Consider the following 20634-nt stretch of genomic DNA (forward strand, 5'->3'; position numbering starts at 1 on the left):
TGCGTTCCATGTACGACGCGGCGGCGGCACGTTAACTCTGAGTAAGTCTTGCAACAAATGTCGTCCTCACTGGAAGAAATCCGTGACCGTGGACTGAAACTTGCAACAAACTGTGTCGTCCGAGCAACTCAGATCAGGCCTCGGTCTCCAGAGACGAACCGTTCACACAGGAGACTCTGGCACGTGTACGACGGTATTCGCCAAAAAACCCGTGACGGCCGGCGGCCTGCCCGCAGTAGAATGCAGCGTGCAGAGCGCCGGTGGGCCGCCAGTACAGGCAGCAGGGACCAACGGATCTGAAGCCACAGTCCAGTCCTGCCCGGAGAACACAAGCGACGTATCTGCTGACCCTCCCTCCGTCTCCACCACATTCACGGAAGAGTGAGTTCCGCGACTTCTTCGGGCAGCGTTGCTTGTCTGTTACGACTCCCAACTTTATCCAAACGCCGCTGCTCGAAGACTGTCGGCCACTGCGTTGTACGTGGACAGAGGTAGTGCCTGACATTTGGTATTCTCGGCGCACTCTTCACAATGCCGATCTCGGAACACTGAATTTCCTATTTCAGAAATGGAACGTTCCATGTGTCTAGCTGCAACTGCCGTTCCGCATTAAGAGTCTGTTAAATCCCGTCGTGTGGCCATAATCAAATCGGAAACCTTTTCACGTGAAAATAATAAATTGTGTACGCTATACCACCGCCATCTGTATATGTGGATGTCGCTATCCTGTGACTTTTTGTCGCTTCAGTGCACAAATCGGTCCCCACCGGCAGATAGTCTTTAATTCATTTGTGTTTTGGATATGAAAGAGACTCACTCAAACTGAATGTATTCTGTGCCATTTCTGTTGGCAAAGTTCACGGACCTTTCTTCTGTTGCAGAGGAAGCTGCGGCAGGAGTGTCACACCTGCAAGTGCTCCGAAATTGGTTGTTTCCTAAGCTTCAGGATGATTTCGACGATCTCATTTTTATGCATGCCGCCCCCCGCCCCCTCTCTTTGACCTTGAGATGCGGCGTTATCTTAACAAAACTTTCCGACAACGTCTGATTGGAAGAGGTGGACTACAACATCTTGTTCATCACCTTTGGCCTCCCAGGTCACTAGACCTCTCACCTTGGGATTTGCTTCTGTGGAGGTACATAAAAGACAGAGTCTTTGTCACATCTATGTCAGCCACACTTAACAGCTGAGAAATCGAAATACTGACGCTGTCGATTCAATAAACAGGGGGAGTGTTGATTCGTGTGTGAAATGAAATGGACTACCGTTTCGTTGTTTCTCGAGCAACGCTTGGCGGTCATGTTGAGCGTATGGTATAGATTCTGTGCGGACATAAAACTTGGAATCTTTCTACATCCTGTGAAATGCGCAATGTGTTTCTGTGTTTCGTAGTTCGTCTGTAATAAACAGTTTGAATGCGTTCTTTCTCTTTGAACCAGCCTGTGTAGTAGGAGAGGAGTGGTCCACATATGGAACACCGTGGCATCAACCCGATCACTGGTCCCAAGTCGGCAGTGCAGTTCGTACCCACAGTCGACCATCCAGAGTTAGCTGTTCTGCCGTTCCTTAAATTGCTTAAGACGAACGCCAATATGGTAATTATTAGGGTAATCGATTACGTATGCTGATATTTCTTTCTCGTCAATTAATTTTGCGTAATCGATTGTCCTTGCAAGTAGTTATTTCGATGTTTCCTTTTTTCTTCTAATCCCTGAAGAGCGTCGACTTGTTCCATATAATTCGATTAGGAAGCAAGTGCGACTGTCCCCGTAGTATTCACTGCGGAACGCCGGCACGATTCGGAACAATTTGTGTCGACTGTGTTGTGCTTACGATTGCTGCCGACGTCACTGATCCAACACGATAAATGTCGTTGTTCTAAACAAGCCGAAGTCGAAAAATCACTCTGCAGAGGTGATTTGTGGAGCGTTTGCGAGACATTATTTTGAATACAGCAGGAGCAGGGCTCTACCACAATGTCACTAACCGATGCTCGACTCTGTCGACATCAGCCTGTAATGGGCAGAAGAGCACCTCCTCTGCAATTCTGGGGAGACAGTGAGGCAGTGTGTCCGGTCCTTCGTGGCGGATGCCTGCGATCCTTCTGAAAGACTGCTTTCTGAAGCGGTGGTTACAGAAGCAGCCCGCCGTTCGAGGCTCAGTGGAAAAAGATTACATGAATTCGTTTTCCTCAATTTGCGTCCTGAAATATTTCGTAAGATTATTCGCTGGAGTATCTGTGTTACAAATAACGATACTAATTAGGTCTACTAACAAACGTTAAGTAGGTGTATACCACTGTTAAAATTTAAAAAAATAGTCGTGTATTTTATAAATCAGAGCAACTATTGTTGCTTACAAAAAGTGAAGCACAAGTGTCATATAAGCCTGTCGGTAAACCCGAGAGCGAGCTGGCGCGTCCGCACACTGCGTCCACAGCTACGTGAGAGGGCGCTGCTACAGGCTGTTTCACTGAGCTGTACCGGGCATTCCGCTGTGAGCGCTTTAAATTTGTGGCGACTCTGTGTGCAGATACGTCCGGGATGCATCTAGTTTTAGACAAATGCGGAATACAGAAGGCTGTTTGCCTTCATACGTCACACAGCATTACAGGGAAAATTATATCAATTAGGAACGGAAGTTCTCATGCATGGTGTTTCCGTAAAAGCGTGCTGCAAAAATGCAGCAGGACATAGAGAATACTCCACTGAACAATTTGAGGAAGAAACATGGGATAAGAGCTTAAGAAGGTGTTCTAAATGTTCAAATGTGTGTGAAATCTTATGGGACTGAACTGCCAAAATCATCAGTCCGTAAGCTTACACACAATCTAAATTAACCTAAGGACAAACACACACACCCATGCTCGAGGGAGGACTCGAACCTCCACCGGGATCAGCTGCACAGTCCATGACTGCAGCGCCTCAGACCGCTCGGCTAATCCCGCGCGGCTAAGAAGGTGTGGAAGTAAACTTGTCTTCCGCTTTGTCTGGCATTACTATTTTCCAACTTACTACAACTAACACGTGTACAAGCTTATGCTTGCTGTGCTCGTTATTTACACGTACAGTCCTTATTTCCTGCGATGAAACAAGCCTGATTACCAGTAGCTCATGATTCAGGTTTTGTTTACTTTACTTGTCCATATGAAGGCTCTGTTGTATAGCAATTACATTGTCCCATGACAGAATGTGCTGACACAAGAACAGACACAGTCATTACACAGTGCTGTTAGTATTGGAATAAGGCGGTTTCTGCGCCAAAGTACCGTTATCCAAGATGGCGGCGATAACGTCATCAACTGACGTCACTTGATGACATGGCGTCTGTGACGTCAGTTGATGACGTCATCCAAGTTGGCGGGAAAGTGCCACGCCCACCTGCCATGCCCCCTGCCACAACCCCCCCCCCCCTTGCGTGAAGCTCAAATTCCATCAGCACAATGCAACCTCTACTAACCTAGGAAAATGGCAGGAAAGAAAGGTCACTTGGATTACTTCCACTAACCTAAGTCATCCGACCACCACCTCATCCTAGGAACTGGTGCCAAGTTTGAATTTTGGCGGGAAGATAGGTCAATTGGGCTACCTCTACTAACCTAAGAAAATGGCCTGATAGAAAGGACACTTGCGCTACCTCCACTAACCTAAGTCACCCGACCGCCACCTCCTCCTAGGCATTCGTGGGAAAAAGACTCGACCAGTGCTGGACATAAGTCTTTATTATTTTGCATGTGCCAGTCTTTATTTGAACAATTTCATGCAGTACAGCTATCCAGTGTGTTCACCACGAGTTCTGGACTCCAGCGCACCTAGTACACACTACCACCAGCAGATGGCGCTATCGTCGAACATGACGGACATGACATCAGCTGATGATGTGAGTACCGTTATCCAAGATGGCGGGAAACAGTGCGTTCACTCCGAGGCCCAAGTGGTCTACTACACAGTACAACCACCAGAGAGTGCTGTCATCTGTTCCGTGATGTAATCCAAGATGACGTTCTGGGGTGGGGGAAATGGCAGGAACCAATAGGAACCCTTAATCCAGTCACGTGTTAGATTTCAGCCTGTAGGATGGTAGTATCTGGTGACGTCATAGGCGAGGCTCAGCAGCTCTGGGACCTCATTCTTGTCCAGTCAGTCAGCAGCAGGAGCAGAAGAACAATGAAGCGTCAACAGCAGTCGCACTCCAGCACAGTCACACAGAACAGAATTAAACGGAAAAGTAAGCACCCCATATCACATCTTTCTCTGTTGTTAGCTTTATTCTTATTACTATTATTATTCAATGTTCTCATGTCTTGGTCCACGTCTAATGCTTCCTCGTCTGTGTTCAACAGGGTCGAGCGCTAACATACCAAGCTCTGGTGCTACGTCCGGACGTGTAGCAACCTTGGCTGGCATCTTGTCGAGACCTGCAGCAACAGCATCCAGCGCGCCTGAGCCAATAGCGGCCACGTGGGATCCGGTAGCGCACACAGCCCACTTGATGGAGCAGGACAAGAGTTGCTGTTGTTCATCCCACTCATCGATTCGTGTGATGGGGACACGCGATCTGCCCCCGACAAATCGACTGCTCTCACTGGCAGTGTTAAACAAGAGGATGGAGGTCAGTACCGGTCGCCAACATGTGACCCATCCCGCAGAACGCCCCAGTGATAGCGCAACCACAGAGTGCAGATACTGTGGATAAGAAGGCGTCGAGTGCACCTACGCTTTTCACCTCCACATACAATTTAACTCCCAGTGGATCGATACGTGTGAACACTGCTATAGAAGCGCATCATGTCTGGGGGTTGCATGCGAGAATGGATATTGAAAATGTAAAGTGCCAGTTTCTGAGTTCGATTGGGATGAAATATGTCGTGCAGAGAGCTACATCAATCAGCAGATGAATACAGAGTATTATCCAACTCGTTCCCCCCCCCCCCCCTCCCCCCCCGCCCCAGACATTTGCCTTACTCGTGGGACACTTTCTATTACAACAGTGTATGATGGCTGTGTCTTATGTGTGAAATCGGGTGACAACTGTGTTTATCTAAGACATGCCTCAGTTGTGAAGTTATACGATCTGGACACTACCATACGTCTTGCACTGGACAGACTGAACCATTGGTTGCCTAGCATAGACTCTGCATACAATGATGTTGCAAACTCCCTACGTATGCATAGTATATATGTTGATGATCTTAAGCAGCACTTTTGTTCGCACATTATCGCTAAACCCAAAGAGAAAGAGATTAAATGTGTGTGTGTGAAAAACCTGAGTACTGTGAATCATCTATTGGTTTGAGTGAGATACGAGCTGAATTTATTGCATGTCAGAAAGCTTTATTTGGTAAGTACTGTACAGGTGCGAAGAAGAAGAAGATACATACAGATTGTAATGATATTCCTGAAATACTAACCGATGTATGATATTTAAATAAATAATTTGTGTGTATATAATCTCAAACCGTGTTTGTGTTTTGTTTCATACCTTTCTCATTATAATCAAAGTATTAAAATTATTAATTTTTTTCAATGCTATACGAGTTATTGAGATGATGATTGATCAAGTTACTCTTCATGGGTAAAATATATAGCTCTTTCCTCTGTGTAGTTAATATAGCTCAGTCGGTTAAGTGATGGATCTATAGTGGCTACACATGCTATTATTATTCTTTCCAATGTATTCTTCTATATATGTTAACTACTTGGCTGTACCTGGCGTAGTTAGTATCATGACAGGGTGGGTGAAACAGCCTCATCACAAGGACTTTGCCGTCGGTGACTGGTCCTGTGAAGATGCAAGAGAAGACCTGAAGAAGAACAAGAAGAACGGAATTCTCCTTCCTGATAATATATGAGCAATTATTGTAGGTCCATCCAATTGTGGGAAGACTAATGTCCTCATGACTGCTAAAACATGTAGATGGAGTCCGATTTGAACATGTTTGTGTATTCTCAAAAACACCGTTTCAACCCAAGTATCAGCTATTGCAGGAGATATTGCGAGGTGTAGATGATGTTGCATACACGGGATTCAGTGAAAGCAGTGGTATCCCTCAACCTGAAAAAGGAAAGCCAAACACCATCTTCATATTTGACGATGTTGCTGTAAAAACCAAGACCAAATTCGAAAATATTTCTGTTTCGGCCGTCATATGGGTGCTGATGTATTTTATCTAAGCCAAACATATTCCAGAATCCACAACAGTTGGTTAGAGATAACGCAAACATCATTATAGCCTTCAAACAAGACAACCTGAATTTAAAACACATTTATCAGGCACATGTCGGAACGGACATGTCGGTCAATGATTTTATAAGCTGGAATCATTCACAGTATGGGTTTCTCGTTATTGAAAAAACAAGAAAACTCAGTGATGGTAGTTACAGGCGAAACTTTCAAGGGTTTTTGCATATATAGCGCGGTAAGAGAGGTTATTACATCAGTATACGCCGCACCATGGACAAATTCGCGCGTATGTCTAGCTCTGAACCCGAGAGAATGGGTGTACACAGACAGAACATTCGCCTGTACATGGATGCGAAAATTCAGGCTATTGTGCATAAAGTTAGAGGTATACGCAGGGAACTGGAGACACATTACCATGCTCTTTTGAGAATGGTGAATGCGTTAAATGAGTTACTTAATGAAGTCGGTAACAAAGTAGCCGACTCAACTGAAAAGGTCGAGGCTATTGAGGGGAAAATAGATGTAGAGTTCGTTGTTGTTGAGAAGGGAGAGCAGGTGCATAGTAAGAGGAAGAAGAAAATGACCGGATATATAAAGCTTCACGCTGCGGAGATGTCTGATTAGTATACACCGAGATGTTGACGAAGCAGAAAGTGATTCAAGCACGGAAAGCAGTTCGTGAGAAATTACGGCTGCTGAGGTTATGGCATATGGATCGACAGCAAACGCTAAGAGTGACGAATTCATTATTCGTCACACCCCCGGTCGGATAGAACATTCGGCGTCAGCAGGGGAAGACCATACATGTTGGGTGCACATCCTATAACTGTAACTGATGACACAATACAGATTGGTGATAGACGGTTTGAGAGAACACCTGGCTTAATGATCCTTATTTTCCTAAAACCTACCGAAAAACCTATAAATTATTCAGTTAATGATAGGGAAACTAACCGTGAAATACTGCACTTGACTGGTGTACACAAGATCACGAAAAGCCTGAGCAACAAGAAATATGAAACGAATACTTGAAGGCGAAAACAACAACACTATTAGCAGCAGCGGTGATGGTATTGACATTGAGAATGAAGCAGTGAACAATCGAATCCCGCAGTATATATATTATGACGATCCCAACGAACTAATAGATCGACTACGGCTGCTCATGGCGTCAGCAGCTGCAGGTAAAACAGCTCATTTGGATGAGATTGTTTCAATAATCTCGGAGCTTAGAGAGAGAGGTATCGTCGAATAAGTATGGAGACAGTAGTTCGAGAACTGCACAAACCAGCACGCAAAACATACCCTCGCAGGCATGTTATGATTAAAGCGTTGGATAACTTGTGGCAAGCTGACCTTGTAGATATGGGGGAATATTCATATGAGAATAATGGATTCAAATATATTTTAATGGCTATTGATACATACCCCATATTTGCCTGGGCATTACCTGTCAAAGCAAAAACGGGTAGAAATGTCGCGGATGTTTTTGAACGTTTGCTACAGACAGGGATGCCCAGACAACCTCCGAACCGATCACGATGGGGAGTCTTACAATAGGTATTTCAAGACCGTGATGCAGCGGTACGTAATACATCACTACTCAACATTCACTCACCTGAAGGCAAGTATGGTGGAGCGCCTGAACAGAACAATAAAAGGTCGAATGTGTATGCGTTTTAACCTTCGCGGCTCGTGGAACTGAACAGATATCCTCCCAGAAAGAATTGCTCAGTATAATCGAACCAAACATAGCACAATAAAAATGAGGCCGATCGATGTTCGTGATAATGGGCTCATGGATACGGTGTACTATCGCATTAAGATGCTGGATCCACGCAAACATAAATTTCATGTAGGTGATTTGGTGTGCATCTTAAAACACAGGACGGTATTTGAGAAATCATACCTACCGATCTGGTCAACTGAGATATTTACAGTTTCAAAGGTGCAACGAACGAATCCTAGAACTTATATATTAAAGGATAGTAAAGGTGAAGAAATTGCAGGCTGCTTCTACACCGAGGAGTTGCAGAAAAGCTCAGAACCGGATGTTTTTCTCGTGGAGAAAAAGTGCAAGGCCCCAGAAAACGAGGAGTAAATTTACTAAGATTCCCGTCATTCACCTGCCTTCCCGGGAAATTGTGGACATAAACTTGATCCCCTGGCCTGCCCTTAAAATTTTTTCGATTGCGATTGTAATGCTCAGCTTGTTTGTTATGGGTTCTGAGTATATTGCGCATGGCCCATTTCCAGTATTCCTTGATAACACGAGGACTAATATCGGCTGGAATAAGATCTTGAATTCACCACAAGTTTCAAAGAGGGGAATTAACCAGATAGGAAAAGATCAAGGAGGCGGGCGTAGCTCGCAATGCCTTATGACTGGCGGTATTACACGCAAAACTATGCCAGGGAAGACTGGAGTCCCATTTACTAGGGGTTTTCTGATGATAAATAATCAACGCGCACTTAAGATTTCGGTTAACCCTCTCCGTGAAAGACCCCTGGGGATAATACGGGGTAGAAGCGATATACCTGACACCGTTATGAAAACAGAAGGCCTTGAAAGGAGCCGAAATAAAAGTAGGAGCATTATCGCCCCGACAGTTGGATGCACAACAGGTTTAGTGCACTCGCAAAGGCCAAACTTCTCTCGAGGAGCGAATGTAAAGAAAAAGGTGTGTCCAGAATAATTCGGGACCAACCGAGTTTTATTGATGAAATCACTCCCCAAAATTAGATTAATGGGCAGTTTCTTAGGCTACAGACGCAGGCCAGATAAAATCGCCGACCAATATACTCCCCCAGACCCAACCGTACAGAGGAAACACCTGGCTATTGGCTACCTGACATCTCTGCTCCGACGAAGGGACCAACCGAAGTTTCGTGAGATACCCAAATTCCAAAAACCACTCGAAGCTCAATAATCAAAAGGAACCACCAGAATCCAAAAGAGCATAAACCGGGTCGACACCTACCCGAGAACAAACGTAAGGCAAGGGGGGTGATGAGGGAGCGACCACCCGAGTACACCAATGTCTGGAAGCTGGAACCCGACTTCGTGGCCCAACCCGGGGTCATCTATTGGCTTTGGGTGCACGAGAATGAACACAAGAGCGCACCAAATGAGCCGTACTGCCACACCTGAAACAATGCTGGGGTTCCCTTCAGCAGATGTAGATACTCTGGCATCAGCGCCGACGTCCCGTCCCTTAACCTCGTGACGTACACAGTTCTCAAGTGGTAATGTAGATACTGCTACGACCACGTCACGGAGCTCTTCCCAAGTTCACAGCTGCTTACAGAAGACAAAATGCGACTTATCTGCCGCACGCATTCCCCTGAGAACGATAGAGAACAATTCTTGTTCAGGTAAATCAATCAGCAAGGCCAAAGGGGCTATCTGAACTCTATCGACGTAGTGATGTAACTGCTCCTCACCCAGCTGCACTTCCCAAATGTAATGACACTCAAGCTGTTTATGAACCCCGGTGGTCAACCTTTGCCTAATTACGAGTTCCCTTAATTGCCGCAAGGAAAACCCTTCCGCCATGGCTCGCGAGAGGAGGTTCTGCAACTCCCCCCTAACTAGCAGGTACAACATTGACAAAATTACTTGGTGCAGAACTCGAAAAGTGGCCGCGTGTTGTTCCAAGCGAACCAATAACTGCAATAATTCCTCTACGTGATCAAGTCGCTCCACAACCAGTTCAGTAATATCTCGAAAGAAACAGGCCAGAGGATTCGACAACTTAGCAAACACAGCATCCAACTTGTCAGAGGCTGTCACAGTACCACCCCCATGCTGGCTCTCACTCTCTCCCTGACAGCGCAAGTCTCTATCTTCAACCTTCCTCCCATCCAACTCCAAACACGTAAGCTTAAACTGCAATGCGCACACCAAAGTTCCCAACTCAATGGTTAATTTTTTGTGGTGATCTTCTAAATCTAACGTCTACAAATCCGCTACCTGATTAGTTACATGCATTAACTGTGCCCACACCCTATCCAGCTGGCTGTCACTGGGTTGGGTTCCCTCCAGCCGGCCGGTGTGGCCGTGCGGTTAAAGGCACTTCAGTCTGGAACCGCGTGACTGCTACGGTCGCAGGTCCGAATCCTGCCTCGGGCATGGATGTGTGTGATGTCCTTAGGTTAGTTAGGTTTAATTAGTTCTAAGTTCTAGGCGACTGATGACCTCAGAAGTTAAGTCGCATAGTGCTCAGAGCCATTTGAACCATTTTTTTGGGTTCCCTCCAAAAGACAAATAGTGTCCTCAAGCCCTCTAACAGCCTCAAACAAGAACTCAACTGCCGTTCCTGTCTCACCCACCACCGCCGGCGTCACGTCAACCGGCTGAAGAATGGCAGCCCGCAAACGGGTTATCAATTCCGGAACACTGCCCTCAATCGGTTGGTCCTTGTGAAAGGGTACAGTACCGCCCGACATTGAAAATAGGTACAACATACTTCATTATTTTTGTCAGAACAACACATTTTTTTTGTAAAATAACTCAATTTCAATTAATACAGCGAAGCCGGATACGAGTGTGGGAAAGAATGACAATTTATTTATTTAATTGATCACATGTGTACTCCCACAAAGTAAATCCCTACATCCAGTTTGGTGAGATCTGTGAAATGAATGAATGTATGGTCGTCTGCTAACCACAGATAGTGAATGTGAATATATGATCATCTTTGAGACGATCCTTTGGCCACCTTTGATGGGACCAAAGAGATGAAATTTACCAGAGCTTTGAGCGCCTGAAATGTGGCTGACCAATACGATAGCAAGATGCTTCCCCCACCTCGACAGAGATGGGAGATGACCTAGAGAACGGCCATATTTCAGCCCTCTGCCGCTGGATCTTGTGCTGTTAAGACCTGTTTTAGTTGTGCTCCGTAATGACGAAAGAGTGGAGACATGGTATGCATGTAGAATATTTAAGAGTAGTTTGAAATAATAATTTCTCTACCTCAGGAACTTTTGTGGGGAGAATTAAATGTCAGGCAGGTAATATTAATGGGATTGTAGTAATCTTCGGAAGTGACCAACGGTCACAATGAAACCACGTGTAGCTATAAGTTGAAATACTTCCGTGTGCTTAAGTTAAGCTGAATTACTAGCGTGTGTACAATAAGTTGAAATATTTAAGAAGTAGCGTGTGTACCATAAGTTGAAATATTTAAGAAATTGCGTGTGCAGGACTTGAAATTAGAGACGAGTACTTCCACGTGGTGAGTACTGTGAGAGTCTCAATCTGTGTATGAGACAAAGGATAAAGAGAAGTACTCGTCCATGGTATCAGTTGAGGACTCGCTTGTGTGATGGTTATGTTCTTAATGTTAAATTGCGTGATATGATTCCGTGTGACGCTAGATTTAAACTCTGAGGGAGAATCAAGGTGAGTCGGCCGTCTATCCAGCAACGCCACTTGGCTTGCATTGCACAGGAAGACGTGCATATATCTCCAGAGTTCACAGTAGGAAAGTAGAATTACAAAGTGGGGCAGTGTCGTGTGAAACTGGGATAAATATTAATTGAAGTGGGAAAGCTGAAAGTGATAGTGTTGTGACTATTTAGTGTTTTGTATTTCTTATTGCAGTGTGATGTGTGTCATGTAATTTGGGTATGTGTGGTTTGCGTGGGAGAGTAGCAAGGTAGTTTCAAAAGATTAATGGGTTATGCTTGTTCTTTCTGTACCGCTCGGTCTGGAGGAAAGTTTCGTGATGATGATTGTGAGAGTCGAAGTGTGAGAAATAATAAAAGATCCACCATCCTATCCAGAAAGTGCACTGTAGAGTTAAATAATTACGAGACCATAATATAGAGGTTCACTAATGTAAAGCCATGCCCACTGGGCGGAATTTCTCATGTGTTATTGTTGTAGGTTATAGAATTTGTGTGTTTAGGTTAGAGAATTTATCGGAATAAATAAGATAGTGAAAAGAAAAAGATTGGTGGACTTTTCCTTCGAATTGTATGTTGTCATAATGTCCCGAATTTATAATGTGTGCGCCATTCATATTCAGTGCGGTGGCCACGTGTTGACAAAAGCCGTTAAATAAAAGACAAAAAGTAAATGTGGTATTGCCAGTGCGTAGTGTACAGTCAGAGTTCTGTAAATTACTGATAGTCAGATGCGTGTTTCCGTTGCGTATTATTCATACAGGAAGATAACTAGTAACTAAATAGTAAGATACGAGAGTTCATGTTACTCGATAAATTAAGAATGAATCCACTCGCTTGGCAGACCACTCATCTTGCAGGCCTGACTGCTTGATGCCACAGTATGAGCAAGGCATGTGGGTGCCTCTCACTTGTATACTTTTTCTTTTTGACACCTGCATCCTTAGCAAGAAAATGGTTCAAATGGCTCTGAGCACTATGGGACTCAACTGCTGTGGTTATCAGTCCCCTAGAACTTAGAACTACCTAAACCTAACTAACCTAAGGACATCACACACATCCATGCCCGAGGCAGGATTCGAACCTGCGACCGTAGCAGTCGCACGGCTCCGGACTGCGCGCCTAGAACCGCGAGACCACCGCGGCCGGCCATCCTTAGCATGTAAGTTTGTGCGTGAAACTATACCTGCTTCCATCTATCGCTGCATTCCACTGGAACTGTGTGTTCATGTGTGACCCACTCACCACAGCCTTTGCGCACTGTCGACACGGGAGTAGCAGTACCTGCGCTATTAATAGGTACGCTTTCATCTCGCCTGCAGGGAATTCTCTGAAATTGTGTGTTAAAGGCCATACGTCTTGCAGACGCATGCGTGTGCAAAGCAGATGTAACTGCAGAATGTTCAGACATATATTTTGGCAAAAACATAATGAATAGGGTTTTTTTTAAAGAAATAAGAACAGTGATGTAGGGTAACGAATTTTTTTCCTTTATTGATTTCAATTCAATTCTAGAGATTACAATTTAGCTCATGATGTGCAGTACAATGCAGTGATACTCTTAACTTATTATTATTACTAGAATCCAATACATGTTGGAGATTCCTCGAAGGGAATGTCGGTTATAAAGCCATACTTAAAGCTAAAGCAGAGGTATAGAGCCATACTTTAAACTAAACCAGAGATATTGACTAACGCACACGCTAAATACTATTACTAATGAAATTCCATCCAAATAGACTATACTGAACTGAGTTGCTCTGTGAATTAACGTTCTCCTACTCAAGTAGATGGCTCTAATTTTTTTTTGAAGTAGACATTTTCTATGAAATAATTAATTAATTATGTGGCTCCAAATTAACGAGACAAGTGCTATATATATGTTTGAAATATACAATTATCATTCAAATACTTTAATAACAACATTCAATTGGATGGCCCCAACTTAACTGAGCAGCTCTAAATATTTTTCTGAACTGGGTGCCCCTAGACATATTCCACCGCACGCAGCTGAAATACTTCAATAATAACAATTAATTGGGTGGCTCTAAAGCATCCAACCCAGACAGCTGTACTAAATAAAAAAAATTATTTGAATGGAAATAAAACTACTTTGACTGGTGGCTAATGGTAGGTGAAGGTTAAACACTACTCTATTTACGTATTCACACAACACACACACACACACACACACACACACACACACTCACATGGATAACGAAAGATAGATAATAATATTTTTTTCCAGCACATTGTGCTTATATATAAATAAAGGTGCCATAATTATTTTATTTTCCAGCACATGGTGCTTCTACATATATAAGGAAATAATTTTTGTATTTTTTCAGCACATGGTACTTATATATATATATATTTACACACATATGCACACACATTCATACATGTTTTGACACTCCCACATATGCACACACACTCACACTATGCATCACATACACCCAATAATTACACTACAATAAAAGAGCCATACTATTTGATACATAACCCCCCCCAACCCCATTCACACACTCATTCTCTCTCTATTTTTCAATTAGAGTCCCCCACGCCTACTTTCGCTTCAAGTAAATAGTGTATGGGAAGGATTCCACCCCATCCTTATAAAAAATGGTTCAAATGGCTCTGAGCACTATGGGACTTAACATCTGTGGTCATCAGTCCCCTAGAACTTAGAACTACTTAAACCTAACTAACCTAAGGACATCACACACATCCATGCCCGAGGCAGGATTCGAACCTGCGACCGTAGCAGTCGCGCGGTTCCGGACTGCGCGCCTAGAACCACTAGACCACCGCGGCCGGCCATCCTTATAAATGACTCTTTTATCATCATGAGGAGACAATCCGACTTTAGACTGCAGTGCAGTGTACACTTCGTGACTTCGCGATCAAATACTAGTTTGCCAAATGACGTGTGGAGGAGCACCTTGAACGCTGCCACCATACAGGCACTGCAAATAGTCTTCAACCGTGAGAGCTCGAGATGCCGCACGTCTACCACCCTTTCCCCGCCCCTGGCTGCCCCCGTCTATTTTACGAGATGCATACATTTTGGACCTCAGTCCCAAAAACTCTACAATCAGTAAACCATTCGCCTCGTCTTTCTTGAGACTGATAACCTTCTTGTTCTTAGGAACAATACTGTAAGGATTATCGACCTCATAAGAAGACGTCTCGAATTCTTTAATTTGGCGCCTAATTACTTCATATGAATTGCAGTTCTTGATCGAGTAGATGAAACTGTCTGTATCCGTATAAAGCAACTTTGGTTCTACGAAATGAGGTCTTGCAAACTCGTAGTGGAAGTGGTACATGCAGAATTTGGAGATATCCGGTACGCACATCCCCAAATAAATAGCCTTCATAAACTCTATTGCAGTCTTCGACATATCCACAGCAACAAAGTTTTCATTGAAGATGGTGGCACGCTTAAAATTTGGCCTGGTGATACACTTTCTCACGCCATAACGCCCTTCCCATGCGGTTCTAATCAAAATAACGCATTCATTTCTTACAGAGTGCATAGTTTTCCCGAAAATGGAACTGTTCATTAATTTATAAAAATCTTTTTCAAAATCATTACTCGCGACCACCCTCTTTTCGATATTTAGTTCAATATACTCCTTCAACCCGGGGGACTGCTTGAAGGAGATAGGTCCAGTGATTCTAACAAGCTTCATCCCTAATCCGAGGCACTGCTGTTGCCTATCTTGCGCATGGACTACTCAGTTTGCATATTTTGTTTATTTTTTTCATAGTTCCACACAACTTCTTCCTGTTTTCTCGATTGATCTGTGTTCAGTATTTCAAGGCCTATCCACTGTACCAACTTATAACTAAATCTGAGGAGGGTGCGATTGGGAGTTTCCCTTGTGAGTATAAAATCCAGAATGGAAAAAAAAATCTCTGTAGCACACACATACACACACACATGCACACAATCTCTTAAAGGGTGCAGCAGTCTGTGGACTGTGCCCGAAACAGATGTTTGACAAACACAGAAAACACATAACACGGACACACAATCCATTAAAGGGCGCAGCAGTTTGCGGACTGTGGCTGAAACAGGTATTTGACAAACAAACACATAACACAGACATAGAATCTGTTAAAGAACGCAGCAGTCTGTGTTGACTGCGGTCCAAAGTAGATATAACACAGAGACATTGAACACACACACACACACACACACAATCTGTTACAGAACACAGCAGTCAGTTTCGACCGCGGTCTGAAACAGATATAACACAGAACATAGAACACAGAGAAATCCGTTAAAGGACACATCAGTCTGTGTTGACTGCGGTCCAAAACCGATAGTATAACACAGAACATAGAACACAGAGAAATCCGTTAAAGGGCGCAGCAGCCTGTGGAGTGTGGCCCAAACATATATTTGAACACAGAAAACACATAACACAGAGACAATCTGTTAAAGGACACAACAGTCTATGGACTGTGACTCGAACGGATATCTGAACACTGAAAAAGTACTTACCAGGTAATTGATCTTCATCTCCTTGGCAGCGCTTGCCGCTGCTACTGCTGCTTCTGTTAGTACGCTTCATGATGATGATGAAAGTACAAACGATTGACCTCTGGGAAACTCGTAGAAGTAAAGAAGCAGAATGATGAACAGTTCGGTTGTGGCTTGGCTTATATAGATTATATGACGTCGAATCACGTCACTGATGCAGTAGCCACCAGGAGCACAGCATTCTAGGGGTGGGGGTGCTGTGTCATGAATGATAACTGCGCTCCTAGTGGGAAAACCTCGAATTTCTCGTTTGATCATTGAATCTCCAAGTGATACATTCAGTTATCGAATATCATTGAAATCGGATTCGAATAAAGTACTTAGGTAATTAATGCGTTAGATGCGCGATGTGTCACATGTGTTCCGTTAGAATCGCTAGCATATTTCTAGAAGACGATCTGTGACGTCAATATGTGGGCTATACTTTGTGATGTCACTATGCGCACACGGGCTACACACATAGCATGAGTACTGTTAGAATCGTGGGCAGATTTCTCTTGCATAATCTGTGACACCAGTATGCACGTCACACACATATGTCACGAGCAGTGGAACAGTTTTTCTGTAGCGTCTGCGAGGGTGAGTCGCTCTGCAAATAGGTCTTCGCTGGAGTGCAGATAGAGATGGGAATGACATCAACAGTGGTGAACACGCACACGCGCGGCTGAAAGGACAACTTGGCGCTTACTTAGACAGAGATGTGACGTCCATATGCACGTGCGGGCTATACGCTGTGACGTCACTATGTACGCATGCAGGTTATTCACGTCAAATGCGTCCTATTAGAATTGCAGGAGAGAGAAAGCGGTTGCACAGATGAGAGGGGTGATAGTGCTCTCTGGCGGTGGTACTGTGTACTAGGTCACTTGGGCTCTGGACCTTGTGGAGAACACACTGGCTGGCGGTAGTGGATCAAATTGTTTAAATGAAGACTGGTGCATGATTTCAACAGTTGACGATTAGCAAGCATGTTTGCAGAGTTTTTTAATGGTTAGCATGTCTGTAGGCTGTGTGACGTGATCCCAAGCATGTCAGAGCATGTGTTTTGTATCAGTGTAATAAATATACTCCATCCCTAAGTAAATTGTTCCAAAATAAATAAAGTACACTCATTCCTCTCTCCACCAGCCCAGTGCAGACTGAGTCCTTTTCTCACCAATTCCTAGGAAGAGGTAGGGGTCAGATGACTTAGGTTAGTGGAGATAACCCAAGTGACCTTTCTTTCCCGCCAGGGAGGGGGGTGCGGCAGTGGGGCGTGTCAGGGGGGTGTGGCACTTTCCCGCCATCCTGGATAATGGTACTTTGCGCCAGAAACCGCCTTGGGGTTGGGTGGCGTCATGACTGCCAACTTGGATGACATCATCAACTGACGTCACAGACGCCATCTTGGATGATGTCATAAAATGATGTCAGTTGATGACGTCATCGCCGCCATTTTGGGTAACAGTACTTTGGCGCAGAAACCGCCCTGTCCCAATACTGCTGATCAGAGACGGACAGTGCAATACGATGGAGCAGTACTGGTACGGTTTTGCAGAACTCACAGATATGCACCCTGTGTACAGGGAAGTACATTGCAGTGCTCTCGGTGCTGAAAGACTGTACGGGCAACGACTTCCTAACAGACATCATCTATCATGGCGAGTGTTTATTTCTCTCGATCGACGAATATGGGAGACTGGTTCACTGGAAAGAAGAAACGAGGGACCTGGCAACATGAGGACTACCCGCACACCCGAATTTGAAGAGGAGGTGCTGGAACGTGTTGCAGCGGACCCCACTACAAGTGCTCGTCATATTGCATGTGAAATGGATGCTGCACATACTATCATGTGGCGAGTTCTCCACGGACAACAGTTACGCCCGTATCCCCCACAATGAGTCGATGCAATCCTTGAGACTGATTTTGCACAAAGAGTCGTGCTCTGTCAGTGCTTGCTCCTATAATGGATTGATCGACCAGATTTCCTCTAAATCCCGTTGTTTACTGACGAGGCCTCATTTGATCTTGATGGTATTTTGAACAGCAGGGACAGCCATGTGCAGGATGAAGAAAACTATCAGGCTGCAGCAGAGTTACACCAGAGTTTTGCTATGAATAGCTGGGCTGGCATTGTAGGCGACAATCTCATTGGGCCTTACGTTCTACCTGACCGACTGAACGGACACCTTTACTTGAGGTTCGCACAAAGGATTCTGCCTCAGTAACGTACCCTTGGCTGTTCGTGAGAGGATATGGATACAACATGACGGTACACAACCTCACCTGAATGTGGATGTTTGCAACCATTTAAATGCTTTAGTTACTGGTCGCTGTATTGGGAGGGGAGGTCATATTCCATGACCTGCGAGGTCACCTCACCTGAATCGCCTTGATTATTTCCTATGGCGACATATTAAGTCACTTGTGTATGAGACCCCAGTGGATAAGGACATGAATTAGTCGCCAGAATTGTCGCTGCCTGTGATGTGACCTGAAACACACCAGGGATATTTGTCAGGCTGCATCAGAACCTTATACATATATAAGGTTCTGATGGTATCTGTTCAGATGAACTAACAGTGCCCGAACTCTTACGGGAATCGGCAAAAAAGCCCGACTAATGAGTATGATGGGCAGAGAGACTATGAATATAGTGCGGGAAAATAAGTTGGGAATATGGGTGTCACGGGAGGCGTGCCAGAGATAAATCCCTGCAGTCGCTCTATCCTCTGTGTCCTCAGTGGCTCAAATGGATGGAGAGTCTGCCATGCAAGCAGGAAATCCCGGGTTCGAGTCCCAGTCGGTGCACACATTTTCAACTGTCCCTGTTGACTTATATAAACGCCTGTATGCAGCTAGGGGTATTCATTTCATTTCATTGTAATTTCATTTTAACGAGTTGCATGGTCACCGAAGGTATCTGTTCTTTCGGACATGTCCGAAAGAACGGATACCACATTCATATATATAGTTAAGGCTCACCGGCCATTTGCCCATCTTCTTCTGTGCGGACGCACAAACAGTGCCCGAACTCTTACGGGAATCGGCAAAAAAGCCACGAGTAATGAGTATGATGGGCAGAGAGACTATGAATATAGTGCGGGACAATAAGTTGGGAATGTGGGTCTCACGGGAGGCGTGCCAGAGATAAGTCCCTGCAGTCGCACTATCCTCTGTGTCCTCGGTGGCTCAGATGGACAGTCGTGTTCGGGCACTCGGCCGGTGCACATCGCGCGGTGACGGGCGATCGCGCGGGCCAGTGTTTACATCGCGAGCGGTGCTGAGGTGGTGAGCCAAGCAGCTTGTGGGAGAGTTACTTACGTCTGTTTTCTCTATAACTGTTGTAAGTATGATGTCGACAATTACCAGAGCCAACAGCACTCAGTGTGTTTTCGATTGCGCTGCATTGCGGCCGACGGCGTTTGAAATTCACGAGTGGATTTTTGAGGATTTGAAATTGCTTGAAGATATAGTCGACACGTTTCAGTTGGACTCTGTGCAGTATTCGTTATTTGTCAAATTTAATTCGAGTGAAGCTTACGAGGAATTCGTTGAGGAGCATGTTGGCATGAGACAATTTCGTCATGCTAATGGTAGTATTAGTAATGTCCAGATCGTGCCTTCGGGATACGGAATGAGAACCGTCAGGTTATTTAATATGCCACCTGAGTGTCCTAATGACCTGATTGCACATTCTCTGTCTCTGTACGGCGCTGTTTTGTCGATTACCAATGAAAAACGGTCACGTGCATATCGTTACAAAGTTAACAGCGGCGTGAGAAGTGAACGTATAGACTTAAAAAAGCGTATACCTTCGCATATTGCCATTGGCGGCTGTCGCGCGCAGGTAACTTACGTTGGTCAACCTCCTCCTGTTCGATCTGCCATTCAACAGAACATCTGCAGATGTACTGCACACGTCGACGTCCAGATCAGCTTCTGCGGGAACGTCCTGCAGACGGTAGTGAAAGGCTTGTTCCATTATTGAGTGAGGTAGTTGCGGGGACTGTACCACAACCCCAGCAGCCGGAACATGTTAATGAAGTGGCAATACCAGCACTGGTGAAAAGCAGTGACAAAGACATTCCCGGTAGGACAGACGGCCCTTCGGCTCCTTCATCCACGCTGCGACTGTTACCGCTGGATACTGATGCTGCGCCAGCCTCCTCTGAAACTCACCCGTGTGAGACGCAAGAGCAGGTGCAGATCAGTTTGCCAGAAACACCCCCGTATCGGCAGAGACTGCAGCAGCTATGAAAGAAGGACGTCGAAGGAGAAGTAAAGGGAATAGCGGCAAAGAGGAAAAGTCGGATGGTTTGATAACCGTACCCATGTCATGTCAGAAAGTGGCAGTGAGACTGAACCTCAGTCTTCTTGCTCAGTGCGCTGCGAGAACACCGCGGGGCAAGAACGCATTCGTGAACAAACCCAACATCTGAAGGCACTACTGAGCGCCGAGAGGGAACAGAGCGCTGTACCAGCTAAGAGGGAGAGCGAGCACAG

The sequence above is a fragment of the Schistocerca nitens genome, chromosome 5 (assembly GCF_023898315.1).
Source record: "Schistocerca nitens isolate TAMUIC-IGC-003100 chromosome 5, iqSchNite1.1, whole genome shotgun sequence".
Lineage (NCBI taxonomy): Eukaryota > Metazoa > Arthropoda > Insecta > Orthoptera > Acrididae > Schistocerca > Schistocerca nitens.